At 44.5% G+C, this 22,104-nt stretch overlaps 3 long non-coding RNA genes across 3 annotated transcripts; 1 reads left to right on the top strand and 2 right to left on the bottom strand.

Annotated features, from left to right (window-relative positions):
* The first annotated feature begins 10,096 nt into the window (after positions 1-10,096).
* Positions 10,097-12,959, top strand: LOC117963446 (uncharacterized). Its single transcript, XR_009307443.1, has 3 exons — positions 10,097-10,268; positions 11,538-11,573; positions 12,837-12,959. It is a non-coding gene; the product is annotated as an uncharacterized LOC117963446 (long non-coding RNA).
* On the bottom strand, positions 11,864-14,612 carry LOC131697685 (uncharacterized). Its single transcript, XR_009307442.1, has 3 exons — positions 14,056-14,612; positions 13,737-13,864; positions 11,864-13,018 (listed from the first exon to the last, which is right to left on the bottom strand). It is a non-coding gene; the product is annotated as an uncharacterized LOC131697685 (long non-coding RNA).
* A 1,797-nt stretch (positions 14,613-16,409) lies between these two features.
* On the bottom strand, positions 16,410-17,695 carry LOC131697684 (uncharacterized). Its single transcript, XR_009307441.1, has 3 exons — positions 17,571-17,695; positions 17,252-17,379; positions 16,410-16,533 (listed from the first exon to the last, which is right to left on the bottom strand). It is a non-coding gene; the product is annotated as an uncharacterized LOC131697684 (long non-coding RNA).
* Positions 17,696-22,104: the final 4,409 nt, after the last annotated feature.

Here is a 22,104-nt window from a genome sequence, read left to right as displayed (position 1 = left end):
CAAAGTAAAGTGAGAAGCGTGCATAATAATAATAATAATAATAATAATATAGACAAGACAGAACATGTCATCATACAATTGACACGTTTTTAACAGGTTCCTTTCTGTTTTAACTGATACCTGTCGGCTTAACACATGTTGAAAAGCAAATTTGGAAATAAAACTATTTGGAGAAGCTTAAAGGGATCGCCCCGCCCCGCCCCCGTGGACTCATAACCTCAGGGCTGTGGGTTCGAGTCCCCCTTGATTGTTAATGTGAAATGCATTTCCTGATTGCAGGCAGGTGGTCCAGTGGATTTGTTTGCTTCTCTTGTGTGTGTGTGTTGCACTTGGTGCACTGAGTTCAATTACTCAATTCTGTACTCTTTCATTTTTAAAGAATGAACCTTATAGACAATGTTAAACAGACTCTCACCTCAGGCAGATGGATAGTACAGAGGTCTGGTTTACTAGTCTTTTATCTATGTGAACATTGGCGGACAAAATTCAAACCTGCGCAGCAAAATTAAATGCCTTATATTTTTACATTTATTTTCACAGAATCTTTGAGACAATGTTAAAGGTGAACTCAGCGTCTGTTTGTTTGACTCTGTCAGATACAATAGAAGTGACTCTTTTATTGGATATTTTCAATGCAGTAATCACCTCCATGTTGTACAAATCATTAGGCCAGTTCAAGTCACAAATTAGCCCTCTGGTACAGCTGGCAGAATGGCTCAGTTGGTTAAGCACAGGGCTCCTGTTCCCAGCGTTGGAGGTTCAAGTCTGCTGTGCTGTTTTTGTTTAATTTACCGTCTCAGCTCATCAGGAGCTTGGGTTTGAATCCAGTTCAAGGATTTAAGCAAACCCTCAGCCTTTAGGGAGGCTTCCTTATTAGAGCACAGGGCTCTGATTCCCAGGGTTGGTGGTTCAACCCCCGTGCAAGGTGCATGTTTTTCTTTTGATTTTTGAAGTTGGTTATTTTACTTTGTAGGCAATGTAAATCTAACATCAAGGACAGCTGCTAGGTGTCGAAGTGGGGTTGGTCCCTGTGCTTAAAGGCTCTTTACCTTGAGAGACTGGGATCAAATCCAGATTACAATCTTCTGTTTGCACAATGCCTTGTAGTTTTAATGTGTCAAAGAAACAATAGAAGAGACTCTTTTGTTGGATATTTCCAATGGTGATCTGAATTTTGTACAAATCATTAGTTAATATACTGGAGGTCATTTGACAGTAGGCTAGAACAGCTCTCTGGCTGGCTCAGTTGGTAGAGCACTGAACTCTACCTTCCAGGGTTGCTGGTTCAAGTCACGCTTGAGGCACAAGTGTTAATCCCTTAGTTTCAATAAATCTTATTTAATTTACTTTTTTATCAATAAGGTTTGGCTTTGAATCCAGTTCAAGTCACAAATGAAACAAAGCTGAATCAGGTCCACACCACACAATGTAATAATGTGTTTCACGCAGTAGGACAGCAAGTCGACTGGATAGCTCTGTTGGTAGAGCAGGCGACTGTGATTCCCAGGGTAGTGGGTTCAAACCCATGTCAGGGGCAGGTGGTTACATTTCATTTTCAAACACTTTGCCCTGTTTGATAGACTTGGGTTTACATAACGGGACAAGATGTCAGTTCTAACTATATAAATAATAATATAAAGAGGGTGATATAAGGGCTTCTGTGCACTGCTAGATTATCACAAGCAGACAGGTGGTGCAGTGGGCTAGTTCACTAGCATGCTGTGCTGTTCACATTGGGGGACTGGGTTCAAATCCCGGTGAGTTCCTTGTTTGTTTTCAAAGACTTGGTTAATTTCTTATATAAGGCAATGAAAAAGCAGACTCCTCCGTGGAAGTGAGATGGACTGGGTTCCAATCCAGGCGAGTTCTTTGCTTGTTTCAAAGAATGTGTTAATTGAGCTTATATATAGTGTGAACCAAAGCCTTCCTGTGGGAGCTGGTGGCGCAGTGGCTATGCTGATGGCCTTCTCTCCCTGAAGACGGTGGTTCGAATCCCGGTCCTGGAGGCGAGTTCCTGAGGTAAGTAATGCTGTTGGTTGTGAGTCATGGTGGTGGTTGTAAATCTGGGTGTTGACTGTAAGTAATGATGCAGGTTGTAACTAACGATGTTGGTTGTGTCTCCACAGACGGAGGAGGGCCGTGTGCCCTGAAGAGGAGCCGGAAGAGGATGAAGAGGGGGCTTGGGCCCCCGGCCGTGGGTGGAGTGGAAGATGGGGGTGTTGGTACCAGAGAGGAGGAAAAGCAGGAGGCGTAAACATGGGGGGAGTGAGCAGGCAGGGATATTGCTTTTGCTCCCTGAGGGGACAGGGCAAAAAGAGCTCTTAATTACCGGATTGGCCCTAGAGAAATGCTGGAGAAAATTAAAGGCAACATCCCTGCCTGCTTCCCCCCATGTTTACACCTCCTGCTTTTCCTCCTCACTGGTACCAACACCCCCCTCTTCCACTCCCCCCGCAGCCGGGGGCCCAAGCCCCCTCTTCATCCTCTTCCGGCTCCTCTTCAGGGCACACTGCCCTCCTCCGTCTGTGGAGACACAACCAACATCGTTAGTTACAACCTGCATCATTACTTACAGTCAACACCCAGATTTACAACCACCACCATGACTCACAACCAACAGCATTACTTACCTCAGGAACTCGCTTCCAGGACCGGGATTCGAACCACCGTCTTCAGGGAGAGAAGGCCATCAGCATAGCCACTGCGCCACCAGCTCCCACAGGAAGGCTTTGGTTCACACTATATATAAGCTCAATTAACACATTCTTTGAAACAAGCAAAGAACTCGCCTGGATTGGAACCCAGTCCATCTCACTTCCACGGAGGAGTCTGCTTTTTCATTGCCTTATATAAGAAATTAACCAAGTCTTTGAAAACAAACAAGGAACTCACCGGGATTTGAACCCAGTCCCCCAATGTGAACAGCACAGCATGCTAGTGAACTAGCCCACTGCACCACCTGTCTGCTTGTGATAATCTAGCATTGCACAGAAGCCCTTATATCACCCTCTTTATATTATTATTTATATAGTTAGAACTGACATCTTGTCCCGTTATGTAAACCCAAGTCTATCAAACAGGGCAAAGTGTTTGAAAATGAAATGTAACCACCTGCCCCTGACATGGGTTTGAACCCACTACCCTGGGTATCACAGTCCCCTGCTCTACTTACAGAGCTATCCAGTCGACTGGCTGTTCTGCTGCGTGAAACACATTATTACATTGTGTGGTGTGGACCTGGGGCTAGAGATTCTCAGCTTTGTTTCATTTGTGATGAACTGGATTCAAAGCCAAACCTTATTGATAAAAAGGTAAATTAAACAAGATTTATTGAAACTGAGGGATTAATGCTTGTGCTTCATGTGGGAGTTGAACCAGCAACCCTGCAAGTGCAGTCCAGTGCTTTACCAACTGAGCCAGGCAGAGAGCTGCTCTAGCCTTCTGTCAAATGACCTCCAGTACATTAACTAATGATTTGTACAAAATGTATATCACTCCATTGGAAATATCCAATAAAAGAGTCACTTCTATCGTGTCTTTAACAGATTCAAACTACAAGGTGCTGTGAAAACAGAAGATTTCAATCTGCAGCCTGGATTTGATCCCAGTCTCTCAAGGTAAAGAACATTTAAGCACAGGGACCAACCCCACTGCGACACCTAGCAGCTGTCCCTGATGTTAGATTTACAGGACAAAGGACAATACACCAATAAGACATGTATTTCCCTTGACATGCAATACCTCATCATTCCACTGGAGGGCGTGTTTTTGAAACTTTTTTTAAAAAATGTAAATGTTTTTCATGAAAATATCACTTTTTTTTTTTTTTTTTTTAAAGGAAAAAAAAACAAACAAAACACAACATTGAAACGCAGCAGCATATAAACAGTGGACTAATAAACCCATAACTCGAACATTTAACAATGCAAAATAATAAAATCTGTGTAAAATTAATGAAAAACGACTTAGTTATACTTGCAGCAGTAGGAGGTTATGGATTCTGAAATGTCATGACCTCCTATTGCTGAACGTGCGCTCTAGACTCCACCCAGCGGCGGAAAGAGTTGAACCAGCAACCCTGCAAGTGCAGTCCAGTGCTTTACCAACTGAGCCAGCCAGAGAGCTGCTCTCTCCTGCTGTCAAATGACCTCCAGTACATTAACTAATGATTTGTACAAACTGCAGATCATTGGAAATATCCAATAAAAGAGTCACTTCTATCGTGTCTTTAACAGATTCAAACTACAAGGTGCTGTGAAAAAAGAAGATTTCAATCTGCAGCCTGGATTTGATCCCAGTCTCTCAAGGTAAACAGCATTTAAGCACAGGGACCAACCCCACTGCGACACCTAGCAGCTGTCCCTGATGTTAGATTTACATTGCCTACAAGGCAAATTAACCAACTTGGGAAGAAAAAGAAAAAACATGCACCTTACACAGGGTTTGAACCACCAACGCTGGTAATCAGAGCCCTGTGTTCAACCAACTGAGCCATTCTGCCAGCTGTACCAATGGACCCATTTGTGACTTGAACTGGACTAATGATTTGTACAACATGGAGGTGATTACTGCCTTGAAAATATCCAATAAAAGAGTCACTTCTGTTGTATCTGACAGATTCAAACAAACAGACGCTGTGGAGAAACAAAACAAGCACACAACACAAGGCTTCAAACACAACTCTGGTGTTTATTTAGCAATTCTTTTTTTAAGTCTCTTAATCAGAGAACACCAGTCATGCTGTGCCACTGTGTTGTGGGTCTGGTTTCAAACTCAGTTCACCTGTCCTGTGAGCTGGTTTGAACACAGACCTCCAAGGTGAGAGGCAGGCAGAGCTAGTGAACTAGCCCACTGCACCACCTGGCTGCTTGTGACAGTCTAGCACTCTAACCTGGTATATGAGATTCACTTCCCTTGTCAGAGATTGCACACTGCTGGAGTTGAGAATCGTGCATCTTATTGCACAGTTGCAGAGCTACATGTCACTGAAGTCCGCTGCTCTAATAATTGAGCTTCAAGGCCATCAGGTCGTGTGTGTTATAAATATTGCTTTTTCTATCGTGGCCGAAATGTTAAGACAAAAATAAAAAAAGAAAATCACTGCCTTCCAGTGGAATAATGAGGTATTACATCCCAAGGACAATACACCAATAAGACATGTATTTCCCTTGACATGCAATACCTCATCATTCCACTGGAGGGCGTGTTTTTGAAACTTTTTTTAAAAAATGTAAATGTTTTTCATGAAAATATCACTTTTTTTTTTTTTTTTTTTTAAAGGAAAAAAAAACAAACAAAACACAACATTGAAACGCAGCAGCATATAAACAGTGGACTAATAAACCCATAACTCGAACATTTAACAATGCAAAATAATAAAATCTGTGTAAAATTAATGAAAAACGACTTAGTTATACTTGCAGCAGTAGGAGGTTATGGATTCTGAAATGTCATGACCTCCTACTGCTGAACGTGCGCTCTAGACTCCACCCAGCGGCGGAAAAAGTTGAACCAGCAACCCTGCAAGTGCAGTCCAGTGCTTTACCAACTGAGCCAGCCAGAGAGCTGCTCTCTCCTGCTGTCAAATGACCTCCAGTACATTAACTAATGATTTGTACAAACTGCAGATCATTGGAAATATCCAATAAAAGAGTCACTTCTATCGTATCTTTAACAGATTCAAACTACAAGGTGCTGTGAAAAAAGAAGATTTCAATCTGCAGCCTGGATTTGATCCCAGTCTCTCAAGGTAAACAGCATTTAAGCACAGGGACCAGCCCCACTGCGACACCTAGCAGCTGTCCCTGATGTTAGATTTACATTGCCTACAAGGCAAATTAACCAACTTGGGAAGAAAAAGAAAAAACATGCACCTTACACAGGGTTTGAACCACCAACCCTGGTAATCAGAGCCCTGTGTTCAACCAACTGAGCCATTCTGCCAGCTGTACCAATGGACCCATTTGTGACTTGAACTGGACTAATGATCTGTACAACATGGAGGTGATTACTGCCTTGAAAATATCCAATAAAAGAGTCACTTCTGTTGTATCTGACAGATTCAAACAAACAGACGCTGTGGAGAAACAAAACAAGCACACAACACAAGGCTTCAAACACAACTCTGGTGTTTATTTAGCAATTATTTTTTTAAGTCTCTTAATCAGAGAACACCAGTCATGCTGTGCCACTGTGTTGTGGGTCTGGTTTCAAACTCAGTTCACCTGTCCTGTGAGCTGGTTTGAACCCAGACCTCCAAGGGGAGAGGCAGGCAGAGCTAGTGAACTAGCCCCCTGCACCACCTGCCTGCTTGTGACAGTCTAGCACTCTAACCTGGTATATGAGATTCACTTCCCTTGTCAGAGATTGCACACTGCTGGAGTTGAGAATCGTGCATCTTATTGCACAGTTGCAGAGCTACATGTCACTGAAGTCCGCTGCTCTAATAATTGAGCTTCAAGGCCAGCAGGTCGTGTGTGTTATAAATATTGCTTTTTCTATCGTGGCCGAAACGTTAAGACAAAAATAAAAAAAGAAAATCACTGCCCTCCAGTGGAATAATGAGGTATTGCATCCCAAGGACAATACACCAATAAGACATGTATTTCCCTTGACATGCAATACCTCATCATTCCACTGGAGGGCGTGTTTTTAAAACTTTTTTTAAAAAATGTAAATGTTTTTCATGAAAATATCACTTTTTGTTTTTTGTTTTTTTTTAAAAAGGAAAAAAAACAAACAAAACACAACATTGAAACGCAGCAGCATATAAACAGTGGACTAATAAACCCATAACTCGAACATTTAACAATACAAAATAATAAAATCTGTGTAAAATTAATGAAAAACGACTTAGTTATACTTGCAGCAATAGGAGGTTATGGATTCTGAAATGTCATGACCTCCTACTGCTGAACGTGCGCTCAAGACTCCACCCAGCGGCAGAAAGAGGTAATGCACGTCCAAAACCATACTGAGCCAGCCAGAGTGCTGAGAATCACACAATAACCAGACGTGCTCAAAGGCCCAGGCGGGGTGCCTGAATCCAAACCATACCGAGGTAGCCAGCCAGAGAGCTGCCGAACACCACGCTGAGCTGCACAGCACGGCTTCAATTCATATACCGAGCGAGCCAGCCAGAGAGCTGCCGAACACCACACTGAGCTGCACAGCACGGCTTCAATTCATATACCCAGAGAGCCAGCCAGAGAGCTGCTGAACACCACGCTGAGCTGCACAGCACGGCTTCAATTCATATACCGAGCGAGCCAGCCAGAGAGCTGCCGAACACCACGCTGAGCTGCACAGCACGGCTTCAATTCATATACCGAGCGAGCCAGCCAGAGAGCTGCCGAACACCACGCTGAGCTGCACAGCACGGCTTCAATTCATTCTGTGTACAATAAATACATTGGGCCTCATTTACTGCATTTAAGGACACCAGATCAGACAACTGGACCACCGTGCCTGCTTCTGTGACACTTGGTTTATCAATAAGGACAATGTTTTAGAAAAAAAGGAATAAAAACATGTAACTAACCAGGTGGGTTCGAACCCAGAACCCTGAGAAGCAGTGTCCCACACTCTACAGGTGAGCTATCCAGACTCCATGCTTAGAGTTTAATCAAATGCATTATTAAATGTTGTGATGTAGACCAGGGGGATACATAAAGACTAGCTTGTGTCTAAAACTGAATTCAAACTCAAGCTCACGATAGGTCTAAATTAATCAATATATTTGAGAATGAGGAAGAAAACCCATGTGTTTCATGTGTGACTTGAACCAGCTATCCTAGGAATTACAGTCCAGTGCTCTACCAACTGAGTCAGCCAGAGAGCAGCTCAATACTTCTGTGAAATGACCTCCAGTACTCTGACTAATGCTTTGGACAACATGGAGGTGATTACTGCGTTGAAAACATCCAATAAAATAGTCACTGTGGAGAAACAAAACAAGTACACAACTCAAGGCTTCAAACACAACTATGGCGTTTATTTATCAATTATTTTTTAAGTCTCTTAATCAGGGAACACCAGTCATGCTGTGCCACTGTGTTGTGGGTCTCGTTTCAAACTCAGTTCACCTGTCCTGTGAGCTGGTTTTGAACCCAGACCTCCAAGGGGAGAAGCAGGCAGAACTAGTGAACTAGCCCCCTGCACCACCTGCCTGCTTGTGACAGTCTAGCACTCTAACCTGGTATATGAGATTCACTTCCCTTGTCAGAGATTGCACACTGCTGGAGTTGAGAATCGTGCATCTTATTGCACAGTTGCAGAGTTACATGCCACTGAAGAGAGGAGGGATTTTCAAACCCAACCCTATTATACAGCAGCTCTATAAGGTAAATGAAACAATATTTCTCAAAATAAGGGGAAAAAAAAAACACAACTCAAGTGGGACTTGAATCAGCTGCCAGTGTACTGTTTCGATATGGACGCCCCTGCCCGAGTCATTCTGCAGCTGGCCAGGGACCCAGACTCAGGTGGGAATTCAACACACTGAGACTCCAGCCTCAGAACCAGTGGAGAGGAGCGTTTCTGATTCTGCTGGCAACAACCCCCATCTCCAAATACGCTCTGAACGGGAAAGATCGGATCACACGCCAGCTACAGCGTGTCTGATTTGTGCACACCGTGAAAGACTTCCAATCTCTGCTGTCCTATTGGCTGAAATATATATACAGTGCCTATAGAAAGTCACCCCCTTGAACTTTTTTCACATTTTGTTGTGTCAGTCCTCAGAGTTTCATGCATCTAAATGAGGATTTTTATCCACTTATCTACACACCATACTCTACACTGTTAAGGGAAAAAAGTTTGTATTGAGAAAAAAATATTTAAAATACAAAACTGAAAGATCATAATTGGATAATTCTGGTCACTCTTCTTTGCACTCTTTCTAGAGCAGCAATATCCTCTTTGTAACGAGGTGACCAGAACTGAACACAATATTCTAGGTGGGGTCTTACTAATGCATTGTAAAGTTTTAACATTACTTCCCTTGATTTAAATTCAACACTTCTCACAATATATCCGAGCATCTTCTTGGCCTTTTTTATAGCTTCCCCACATTGTCTAGATGAAGACATTTCTGAGTCAACATAAACTCCTAGGTCTTTTTCATAGTTCCCTTCTTCAATTTCAGTATCTCCCATATGATATTTTTAATTTTCTACAAATTTCTAGAATATTTTTTTCACTTGGAAACCCCCCCCCCCCAGTATTTTAATGCATTTTAATTCCAGGCTATAAGGCAACAAAAGAACTGCTCACATGAATAAATCATTACTGTAGTAATACTGGTGTAACACTGCGGTTAAACATTCTGCTGTAACCCAGCTGAGACTGATTCATAGATACATGTTAATGAATACACAGGACACATGAACCTTCAGCCTGTCTATCAATTGGGTTTTACATTTAGGTAAATGTTTATAAGTCCTATCTAGCAATCGTATTTCAGTACTTTATGAATTACAATATAGGACCTACACATTATCACTGTATAAATGACATATAGACAGTCTCTGACCCCCTTTGTGAAACACCAGTCAAATTCCCGGATGTTTTTAAAGCAGCCAGGCACTCCCCTCCCCTGCAGGTTTCCAGGGTGGAGCTCTCTCAGGCGGAGTGTAATTGTAGCTGCAAGTCAGACTGGACCGACAGCTTCACACTGCTGGGTGTGAGTGAGAGTGACTGTGTTTGTGCGCTCTGTGTGAATATCACTGTGTGTGTGTGTTAGGACTAATAACTCCTAGAACCTCTATAAAATACATCTACAATAATCTACAGTGGAATATCAAACAAACTAAAAGACCTGCCCAGCAACACAGTGCACTGCATTGGAAAGTAGCTGCATGTGCTGGGCAGGGGGGTACGCTACAGTTCAAGTGCGTTCGAGAGAGAGAGAGAGAGAGAGAGAGAGACTGGAGCCCTGCAGAAACGTGCTCCCCAGGGTTACACCACGCCCTGTGCACAGCACAGAGAGATGCGGTCTGTTTCTCTGTAGCAGGCTTTATCTCAGCCCAGACGGGCGTCTTTCTCTCATGAAAAGAGGAGTTCAAATCAGACAAGCAGCTGTATAGAATAGCAAAGAACTGCCCCCAGCCTCCGCCCCTTTCCATCTCCCACAGCCACTCCCATACCCCCAGGGCAAACAGCAAACACCCAACAAATGCTCCACCGCTGACAAGCAGCAGCTCAGCACATCCCAGAGGGGCCAGCAGCAACAAGGACAAGAACAATCGCACGAGATCAGGAGGAGAAAGGTACACTTTACTCTGCTTCATCTTCTGTGTGGCCTTGCTGCTCTCGTAATCCTTCTGCAAATGCAGTTTAGCTACAAAAGGAAGTGTGCAGGAACTCCTGCACTGTCTGCAACCAATGAAGAGAGAGACGTACAGCCATGGGAAAAGCATGGGGGAAAAGACACAAATACTACGATAAACTTTAGGGTTTAAGAAGTGGTCTAAAGAAAGGACTCCTGTTCACACGGTGTGTGTGTCTGTGTTTTGTGTTATTTTATTGAAAGGACTCCTGTTCACACGGTGTGTGTGTCTGTGTTTTGTGTTATTTTATTGAAAGGACTCCTGTTCACACGGTGTGTGTGTTTTGTGTTATTTTATTGAAAGGACTCCTGTTCACAGCGTGTGTGTCTGTGTTTTGTTATTTTATTGGGCTCCCATGTTATTTCAGACTCGTCTGAATCACTGGTATTCCACGTTCACAGTGAATTGCACAAGTGCTGTCTCTCCCTGTCTAAGGGCCGTCCCGAACGTACTGCTTTCAGTATTTCCTGTTCTTTCACGTCTCTTTGGGTTTGTTTTCTCTTTAACTTCCATTTCCTCTTTTAACGAACGTCCTGTGATGTATCCAGACACAGATCCCGGGACTAACCCAAGACATGTGTTAACTGGGCGGGGGTCTGGAGCACGCATCTGTCACACACGTGTCCCATCAGCACAGTGGAATGAAGCACAAAGAAAGCATAGCAAAGCCCAGACACGTGTGATAAAGCATATTAACAAATAAACCACGGCAAATGCACAGTGTAACCATTGGAAATGGGGGGGAAGCGGCAAAATGAGTGTGTTTCAGTTTGATATGGAATCGCAGGCTGGAGGCTGGCTCCTGCAGACTGTAGTAACTACACTGCAGCACAGGGGCTTGGTCAGGAAGAGTAGTCAAGGCAGGTTCATCTGGTCACTCTGGTTCAGGTTGCAATGCAACAGAGCCTGACTGTCTGCTGTCCAACAGCACTGCTCTGGAGTGTAGCTCTACTGTAAATTAGAATGACTTATTCAGAATGTTCTCCCTCCCTCGAGGACTTGAAACTTGAGTCGAGAGTGCTCAAAACAACCTCAAAAAAAACAAAAAAAATACATTAAACTCAAATAACTAAAAATAAGCACCGAAAAATAAAATTAATAAAACTAAAAAAGACAGAAGCTATATATATATATATATATATATATATATATATATATATAAAAATAAAATCTCTCACCTCCCAGCTAACTGTGTTGTTTGTCTCTCAGATCACACTGAGGAATCCCTGGCACTTGAAGCATGAGGTGAGCTCGAGGGGATCGTGATGAAGGAGGTGTTAGTCACTCACTGAAATGGGGTGCTTTTCCCTAGAGCAGTCTCTGGCTCTCACGGGGGTTTTCAATGCGTTAGTGTGTTCACAATGTTTGGGGTTTACAGAATTCGCATGGATTTTGTCTTTTATCAGAGCTGTGTGTTGTCTGCAGAGGGTCAGCTGCAGAGGATGTAGTCAGTGAGGAAGCAGAGCGGCAGTCTCACAGCATTACTGCACGGGGGTTCCAATGGGGTTTTTTTTTGGGGGGGGGGGGGGGGGGGGGGTTGTGCTATTAATTGAACATTTTTTTTGTTTTGCATTTTTCTTGTTGGTTAATTATGTAGATTGCTTTTAATATATTTTTGATATGATAAAGGGGTGTTAAAAGTTCAGTTAGAGATTCAGAGTTCACAGTTGAAGCCTCTCTCTCTCCTCTCTCAGTTCAGTTAGATTCAGAGTGCACAGCCAAAGCCTCTCTCTCTCCTCTCTCAGTTCAGTTAGAGATTCAGAGTTCACAGCTGAAGCCTCTCTCTCTCTCTCTGTTCAGTTAGAGATTCAGAGTTCACAGTTGAAGCCTCTCTCTCTCTCCTCTCAGTTCAGTTAGAGATTCAGAGTTCACAGCTGAAGCCTCTCTCTCTCCTCTCTGTTCAGTTAGAGATTCAGAGTGCGCAGTTGAAGCTTCTCTCTCCTCTCTCAGTTCAGTTAGATTCAGAGTTCACAGCTGAAGCCTCTCTCTCTCTCCCTCTCTCCCTCCTCTCAGTTCAGTTAGAGATTCAGAGTGCACAGTTGAAGCGCCTCTCTCTCTCTCTCTCTCTCTCTCTCTCTCTCAGTTCAGTTAGATTCAGAGTTCACAGATGAAGCCTCTCTCTCTCTCTCAGTTCAGTTAGATTCAGAGTGCACAGTTGAAGCGCCTCTCTCTCTTTCTCTCAGTTCAGTTAGATTCAGAGTGCACAGTTGAAGCGCCTCTCTCTCTTTCTCTCAGTTCAGTTAGATTCAAAGTGCACAGTTGAAGTCTCTCTCTCTCCTCTCTCAGTTCAGTTAGAGATTCAGAATGCACAGTTGAAGCCTCTCTCTCTCCTCTCTCAGTTCAGTTAGAGATTCAGAGTTCACAGTTGAAGCCCCTCTCTCTCTCAGTTCAGTTAGATTCAGAGTGCACAGTTGAAGCGCCTCTCTCTCTCTCTCTCTCTCAGTTCAGTTAGATTCAGAGTTCACAGTTGAAGCCTCTCTCTCTCTCCCTCCCTCCCTCCTCTCTCAGTTCAGTTAGAGATTCAGAGTGCACAGTTGAAGCCTCTCTCAGGAGCAGCTGGTCTCCAGTCCCTCTGCAGCTCTTCCAGCAGCACTGCAGGGCTCTAGCAGCTGATTCCAATGCAGGATTCACCCGTCAGTTCCAGGTACCCTCTCAACACCCGCTGCACAACATCTCCACCCTGAGAACAGCTTACAATGGGGATAGATAGATAGATAGATAGATAGATAGATAGATAGATAGATAGATAGATAGATAGATAGATAGATAGATAGATAGACAGATAGAGACAAACAGACAGATAGACATGCAGACAGACAGATAGATAGACATGCAGACAGACAGACAGATAGATAGACATGCAGACAGACAGACAGACATAGATAGACATGCAGACAGACAGACAGATAGATAGACATGCAGACAGACAGACAGACATAGATAGACATGCAGACAGACAGACAGATAGACAGACAGAGACAGATAGATAGACATGCAGACAGACAGATAGATAGACATGCAGACAGACAGACAGACAGACAGACACAGATAGACATGCAGACAGACAGACAGATAGACAGACAGAGACAGATAGATAGACATGCAGACAGACAGATAGATAGACATGCAGACAGACAGATAGACAGACAGACACAGATAGACATGCAGACAGACAGACAGATAGACAGACAGAGACAGATAGATAGACATGCAGACAGACAGATAGATAGACATGCAGACAGACAGATAGATAGATCGACAGATAGATAGATCGACAGACAGACAGACAGACAGATACTGAATGATCGTTAGTAAATCACCAGTGTGACAATTATTTTCCAATTGCATTTCCCTCTAACCAGGGTACTTAACTGAGACACAGTGATGAGGAAGCCAGCCTGATCCTACCTGCAGTATTCCTTCTGCTGCATGACCTGCACCCTCTGCTGGTTATAGTGGTGTGCTGCCAGCGTCTCCAGACTCACAGTGCGTCTTCTTTCAGCTGGGGGGTGAAGCGGATTCACTCGGGCTCCGCACTGCCCGGGGCACAGGAGGTTATAAGTGGAGACAGCATTCACAGAGAGACTGGGTAGAGTGTTTTAAACAATACAGAATTCAAAGTGACAGCGTGCTCAATTCACAGGGATTCACCTCAGGAAGGCTTTTGTGAATACAATCAAGTTTGCTATTCCTGAGTTTCACTGTGTGTGCTTGCAGGGTCTCATACCTGATTGACAGACAGAGGGACGACAGCCGGACACACAACTGGCAAGGCCAACGGGGGTGACAGTGTAACGACTCCGAGGAGGGGGCACCGCCCGCGAAATCGGGGTGCTGGGGAGGGACACCCTGGCTACAGAGCGAGGGGGAGAGGGAGAAGGGAACCACACAGCTTTGACTTATTAAACACAGTAAAAACTCCATCACGCAGCAACACTAAAACAAACGTGGTTGAAATGAGCTGACACTCGTCTCGAGGCTGTCCTGTCCTGCATGTGGTGTATTTAAAAGCGCTGGAGCGACTGGCAACAGCAAGATTACAGTTGTACAGAACCGGTTGGTTTATCAGAGGAAACTGATTTATCAAACACCTGTTGCCCCCGTAATCAGCGGATTCATCCAGAACTATAGAAACACTCATTACTAAAAGAAACGGGAAAGCAAAAAGAAGAAACTGACAAACGTTTCAAAATGTCTTCAATGGAACCCTGCCCCTTGCACCCTGTCCACTACGCCAGCACGAGTTCCACTGCGCAGAACAGACGAACAAGCACTCAATAAACACATGAACAACACTTGCGTAAACGCATGCTGCAGCGTGTAGGGAGAGCGACACAGCCACGCTTCCTGCACCGACTCTACAAAACACAGAATGAGAACTTACTGTGGAGTTTCACTGGAGCTTTTAAGATCGCTTTTTTAAACAGTACCAGCAAACTCCTACAAGAATCCTGCGAAGACCTATGTGTGTGCGACCAGTGGCTGTGATTGTCTGGAACTTAATACAGAGCAATGGATTGCATCCTGGGGGGGGGGTGCATGTAACCATAGCAATGCAGTGCAATTGGAGCCCAGACATTGTGACTGGTCTTCAGATTGCATCTAAGAAACCTGCTTTTACTACACTAGAGGGCGCATAGAGAATGCCACGATACCAGTCATGCATTAGCTACTGTGCGCCCTTGTGTAGTATGGGGGCAGTGTCTAATGCCCTGACTGTATTATACACATATGCAGTTCTAGAGTGACAGTAAACATTGATTTAAGTATTGTACATACAAGTGAACTTTAGACAATAGGATATTTATTTATGAAACTGTAAGTGGAATACATTCCTAGACTAAACAACGCAAGCTGACACACTACATTGTATTAAATATTTGGGTTAAAGAATGTGTCGAAAGTGCCCCATTATAAACAAAAACTATTCAAAAAGCAACCAACGACCGTCGTGCAGTTCATTTAAAATAACAACACGACAGACTGAGCAGACTGTTCATTTTAAGACACGTGTTTAGTCTGGAAATGTGGGGGGGGGGGGGGGGGGGTTGTGCTATTAATTGAACATTTTTTTTGTTTTGCATTTTTCTTGTTGGTTAATTATGTAGATTGCTTTTAATATATTTTTGATATGATAAAGGGGTGTTAAAAGTTCAGTTAGAGATTCAGAGTTCACAGTTGAAGCCTCTCTCTCTCCTCTCTCAGTTCAGTTAGATTCAGAGTGCACAGCCAAAGCCTCTCTCTCTCCTCTCTCAGTTCAGTTAGAGATTCAGAGTTCACAGCTGAAGCCTCTCTCTCTCTCTCTGTTCAGTTAGAGATTCAGAGTTCACAGTTGAAGCCTCTCTCTCTCTCCTCTCAGTTCAGTTAGAGATTCAGAGTTCACAGCTGAAGCCTCTCTCTCTCCTCTCTGTTCAGTTAGAGATTCAGAGTGCGCAGTTGAAGCTTCTCTCTCCTCTCTCAGTTCAGTTAGATTCAGAGTTCACAGCTGAAGCCTCTCTCTCTCTCCCTCTCTCCCTCCTCTCAGTTCAGTTAGAGATTCAGAGTGCACAGTTGAAGCGCCTCTCTCTCTCTCTCTCTCTCTCTCTCTCTCTCTCTCAGTTCAGTTAGATTCAGAGTTCACAGATGAAGCCTCTCTCTCTCTCTCAGTTCAGTTAGATTCAGAGTGCACAGTTGAAGCGCCTCTCTCTCTTTCTCTCAGTTCAGTTAGATTCAGAGTGCACAGTTGAAGCGCCTCTCTCTCTTTCTCTCAGTTCAGTTAGATTCAAAGTGCACAGTTGAAGTCTCTCTCTCTCCTCTCTCAGTTCAGTTAGAGATTCAGAATGCACAGTTGAAGCCTCTCTCTCTCCTCTCTCAGTTCAGTTAGAGATTCAGAGTTCACAGTTGAAGCCCCTCTCTCTCTCAGTTCAGTTAGATTCAGAGTGCACAGTTGAAGCGCCTCTCTCTCTCTCTCTCTCTCAGTTCAGTTAGATTCAGAGTTCACAGTTGAAGCCTCTCTCTCTCTCCCTCCCTCCCTCCTCTCTCAGTTCAGTTAGAGATTCAGAGTGCACAGTTGAAGCCTCTCTCAGGAGCAGCTGGTCTCCAGTCCCTCTGCAGCTCTTCCAGCAGCACTGCAGGGCTCTAGCAGCTGATTCCAATGCAGGATTCACCCGTCAGTTCCAGGTACCCTCTCAACACCCGCTGCACAACATCTCCACCCTGAGAACAGCTTACAATGGGGATAGATAGATAGATAGATAGATAGATAGATAGATAGATAGATAGATAGATAGATAGATAGATAGATAGATAGATAGACAGATAGAGACAAACAGACAGATAGACATGCAGACAGACAGATAGATAGACATGCAGACAGACAGACAGATAGATAGACATGCAGACAGACAGACAGACATAGATAGACATGCAGACAGACAGACAGATAGATAGACATGCAGACAGACAGACAGACATAGATAGACATGCAGACAGACAGACAGATAGACAGACAGAGACAGATAGATAGACATGCAGACAGACAGATAGATAGACATGCAGACAGACAGACAGACAGACAGACACAGATAGACATGCAGACAGACAGACAGATAGACAGACAGAGACAGATAGATAGACATGCAGACAGACAGATAGATAGACATGCAGACAGACAGATAGACAGACAGACACAGATAGACATGCAGACAGACAGACAGATAGACAGACAGAGACAGATAGATAGACATGCAGACAGACAGATAGATAGACATGCAGACAGACAGATAGATAGATCGACAGATAGATAGATCGACAGACAGACAGACAGACAGATACTGAATGATCGTTAGTAAATCACCAGTGTGACAATTATTTTCCAATTGCATTTCCCTCTAACCAGGGTACTTAACTGAGACACAGTGATGAGGAAGCCAGCCTGATCCTACCTGCAGTATTCCTTCTGCTGCATGACCTGCACCCTCTGCTGGTTATAGTGGTGTGCTGCCAGCGTCTCCAGACTCACAGTGCGTCTTCTTTCAGCTGGGGGGTGAAGCGGATTCACTCGGGCTCCGCACTGCCCGGGGCACAGGAGGTTATAAGTGGAGACAGCATTCACAGAGAGACTGGGTAGAGTGTTTTAAACAATACAGAATTCAAAGTGACAGCGTGCTCAATTCACAGGGATTCACCTCAGGAAGGCTTTTGTGAATACAATCAAGTTTGCTATTCCTGAGTTTCACTGTGTGTGCTTGCAGGGTCTCATACCTGATTGACAGACAGAGGGACGACAGCCGGACACACAACTGGCAAGGCCAACGGGGTGACAGTGTAACGACTCCGAGGAGGGGGCACCGCCCGCGAAATCGGGGTGCTGGGGAGGGACACCCTGGCTACAGAGCGAGGGGGAGAGGGAGAAGGGAACCACACAGCTTTGACTTATTAAACACAGTAAAAACTCCATCACGCAGCAACACTAAAACAAACGTGGTTGAAATGAGCTGACACTCGTCTCGAGGCTGTCCTGTCCTGCATGTGGTGTATTTAAAAGCGCTGGAGCGACTGGCAACAGCAAGATTACAGTTGTACAGAACCGGTTGGTTTATCAGAGGAAACTGATTTATCAAACACCTGTTGCCCCCGTAATCAGCGGATTCATCCAGAACTATAGAAACACTCATTACTAAAAGAAACGGGAAAGCAAAAAGAAGAAACTGACAAACGTTTCAAAATGTCTTCAATGGAACCCTGCCCCTTGCACCCTGTCCACTACGCCAGCACGAGTTCCACTGCGCAGAACAGACGAACAAGCACTCAATAAACACATGAACAACACTTGCGTAAACGCATGCTGCAGCGTGTAGGGAGAGCGACACAGCCACGCTTCCTGCACCGACTCTACAAAACACAGAATGAGAACTTACTGTGGAGTTTCACTGGAGCTTTTAAGATCGCTTTTTTAAACAGTACCAGCAAACTCCTACAAGAATCCTGCGAAGACCTATGTGTGTGCGACCAGTGGCTGTGATTGTCTGGAACTTAATACAGAGCAATGGATTGCATCCTGGGGGGGGGGTGCATGTAACCATAGCAATGCAGTGCAATTGGAGCCCAGACATTGTGACTGGTCTTCAGATTGCATCTAAGAAACCTGCTTTTACTACACTAGAGGGCGCATAGAGAATGCCACGATACCAGTCATGCATTAGCTACTGTGCGCCCTTGTGTAGTATGGGGGCAGTGTCTAATGCCCTGACTGTATTATACACATATGCAGTTCTAGAGTGACAGTAAACATTGATTTAAGTATTGTACATACAAGTGAACTTTAGACAATAGGATATTTATTTATGAAACTGTAAGTGGAATACATTCCTAGACTAAACAACGCAAGCTGACACACTACATTGTATTAAATATTTGGGTTAAAGAATGTGTCGAAAGTGCCCCATTATAAACAAAAACTATTCAAAAAGCAACCAACGACCGTCGTGCAGTTCATTTAAAATAACAACACGACAGACTGAGCAGACTGTTCATTTTAAGACACGTGTTTAGTCTGGAAATGTGGGGGGGGGGGGGGGGGGGTTGTGCTATTAATTGAACATTTTTTTTGTTTTGCATTTTTCTTGTTGGTTAATTATGTAGATTGCTTTTAATATATTTTTGATATGATAAAGGGGTGTTAAAAGTTCAGTTAGAGATTCAGAGTTCACAGTTGAAGCCTCTCTCTCTCCTCTCTCAGTTCAGTTAGATTCAGAGTGCACAGCCAAAGCCTCTCTCTCTCCTCTCTCAGTTCAGTTAGAGATTCAGAGTTCACAGCTGAAGCCTCTCTCTCTCTCTCTGTTCAGTTAGAGATTCAGAGTTCACAGTTGAAGCCTCTCTCTCTCTCCTCTCAGTTCAGTTAGAGATTCAGAGTTCACAGCTGAAGCCTCTCTCTCTCCTCTCTGTTCAGTTAGAGATTCAGAGTGCGCAGTTGAAGCTTCTCTCTCCTCTCTCAGTTCAGTTAGATTCAGAGTTCACAGCTGAAGCCTCTCTCTCTCTCCCTCTCTCCCTCCTCTCAGTTCAGTTAGAGATTCAGAGTGCACAGTTGAAGCGCCTCTCTCTCTCTCTCTCTCTCTCTCTCTCTCTCAGTTCAGTTAGATTCAGAGTTCACAGATGAAGCCTCTCTCTCTCTCTCAGTTCAGTTAGATTCAGAGTGCACAGTTGAAGCGCCTCTCTCTCTTTCTCTCAGTTCAGTTAGATTCAGAGTGCACAGTTGAAGCGCCTCTCTCTCTTTCTCTCAGTTCAGTTAGATTCAAAGTGCACAGTTGAAGTCTCTCTCTCTCCTCTCTCAGTTCAGTTAGAGATTCAGAATGCACAGTTGAAGCCTCTCTCTCTCCTCTCTCAGTTCAGTTAGAGATTCAGAGTTCACAGTTGAAGCCCCTCTCTCTCTCAGTTCAGTTAGATTCAGAGTGCACAGTTGAAGCGCCTCTCTCTCTCTCTCTCTCTCAGTTCAGTTAGATTCAGAGTTCACAGTTGAAGCCTCTCTCTCTCTCCCTCCCTCCCTCCTCTCTCAGTTCAGTTAGAGATTCAGAGTGCACAGTTGAAGCCTCTCTCAGGAGCAGCTGGTCTCCAGTCCCTCTGCAGCTCTTCCAGCAGCACTGCAGGGCTCTAGCAGCTGATTCCAATGCAGGATTCACCCGTCAGTTCCAGGTACCCTCTCAACACCCGCTGCACAACATCTCCACCCTGAGAACAGCTTACAATGGGGATAGATAGATAGATAGATAGATAGATAGATAGATAGATAGATAGATAGATAGATAGATAGATAGATAGATAGATAGACAGATAGAGACAAACAGACAGATAGACATGCAGACAGACAGATAGATAGACATGCAGACAGACAGACAGATAGATAGACATGCAGACAGACAGACAGACATAGATAGACATGCAGACAGACAGACAGATAGATAGACATGCAGACAGACAGACAGACATAGATAGACATGCAGACAGACAGACAGATAGACAGACAGAGACAGATAGATAGACATGCAGACAGACAGATAGATAGACATGCAGACAGACAGACAGACAGACAGACACAGATAGACATGCAGACAGACAGACAGATAGACAGACAGAGACAGATAGATAGACATGCAGACAGACAGATAGATAGACATGCAGACAGACAGATAGACAGACAGACACAGATAGACATGCAGACAGACAGACAGATAGACAGACAGAGACAGATAGATAGACATGCAGACAGACAGATAGATAGACATGCAGACAGACAGATAGATAGATCGACAGATAGATAGATCGACAGACAGACAGACAGACAGATACTGAATGATCGTTAGTAAATCACCAGTGTGACAATTATTTTCCAATTGCATTTCCCTCTAACCAGGGTACTTAACTGAGACACAGTGATGAGGAAGCCAGCCTGATCCTACCTGCAGTATTCCTTCTGCTGCATGACCTGCACCCTCTGCTGGTTATAGTGGTGTGCTGCCAGCGTCTCCAGACTCACAGTGCGTCTTCTTTCAGCTGGGGGGTGAAGCGGATTCACTCGGGCTCCGCACTGCCCGGGGCACAGGAGGTTATAAGTGGAGACAGCATTCACAGAGAGACTGGGTAGAGTGTTTTAAACAATACAGAATTCAAAGTGACAGCGTGCTCAATTCACAGGGATTCACCTCAGGAAGGCTTTTGTGAATACAATCAAGTTTGCTATTCCTGAGTTTCACTGTGTGTGCTTGCAGGGTCTCATACCTGATTGACAGACAGAGGGACGACAGCCGGACACACAACTGGCAAGGCCAACGGGGTGACAGTGTAACGACTCCGAGGAGGGGGCACCGCCCGCGAAATCGGGGTGCTGGGGAGGGACACCCTGGCTACAGAGCGAGGGGGAGAGGGAGAAGGGAACCACACAGCTTTGACTTATTAAACACAGTAAAAACTCCATCACGCAGCAACACTAAAACAAACGTGGTTGAAATGAGCTGACACTCGTCTCGAGGCTGTCCTGTCCTGCATGTGGTGTATTTAAAAGCGCTGGAGCGACTGGCAACAGCAAGATTACAGTTGTACAGAACCGGTTGGTTTATCAGAGGAAACTGATTTATCAAACACCTGTTGCCCCCGTAATCAGCGGATTCATCCAGAACTATAGAAACACTCATTACTAAAAGAAACGGGAAAGCAAAAAGAAGAAACTGACAAACGTTTCAAAATGTCTTCAATGGAACCCTGCCCCTTGCACCCTGTCCACTACGCCAGCACGAGTTCCACTGCGCAGAACAGACGAACAAGCACTCAATAAACACATGAACAACACTTGCGTAAACGCATGCTGCAGCGTGTAGGGAGAGCGACACAGCCACGCTTCCTGCACCGACTCTACAAAACACAGAATGAGAACTTACTGTGGAGTTTCACTGGAGCTTTTAAGATCGCTTTTTTAAACAGTACCAGCAAACTCCTACAAGAATCCTGCGAAGACCTATGTGTGTGCGACCAGTGGCTGTGATTGTCTGGAACTTAATACAGAGCAATGGATTGCATCCTGGGGGGGGGGTGCATGTAACCATAGCAATGCAGTGCAATTGGAGCCCAGACATTGTGACTGGTCTTCAGATTGCATCTAAGAAACCTGCTTTTACTACACTAGAGGGCGCATAGAGAATGCCACGATACCAGTCATGCATTAGCTACTGTGCGCCCTTGTGTAGTATGGGGGCAGTGTCTAATGCCCTGACTGTATTATACACATATGCAGTTCTAGAGTGACAGT

The sequence above is a fragment of the Acipenser ruthenus genome, chromosome 16 (assembly GCF_902713425.1).
Source record: "Acipenser ruthenus chromosome 16, fAciRut3.2 maternal haplotype, whole genome shotgun sequence".
NCBI lineage: Eukaryota > Metazoa > Chordata > Actinopteri > Acipenseriformes > Acipenseridae > Acipenser > Acipenser ruthenus.
Note: the sequence above shows the minus strand (reverse complement) of the source record. Positions and strands in the feature narration are given on the sequence as shown.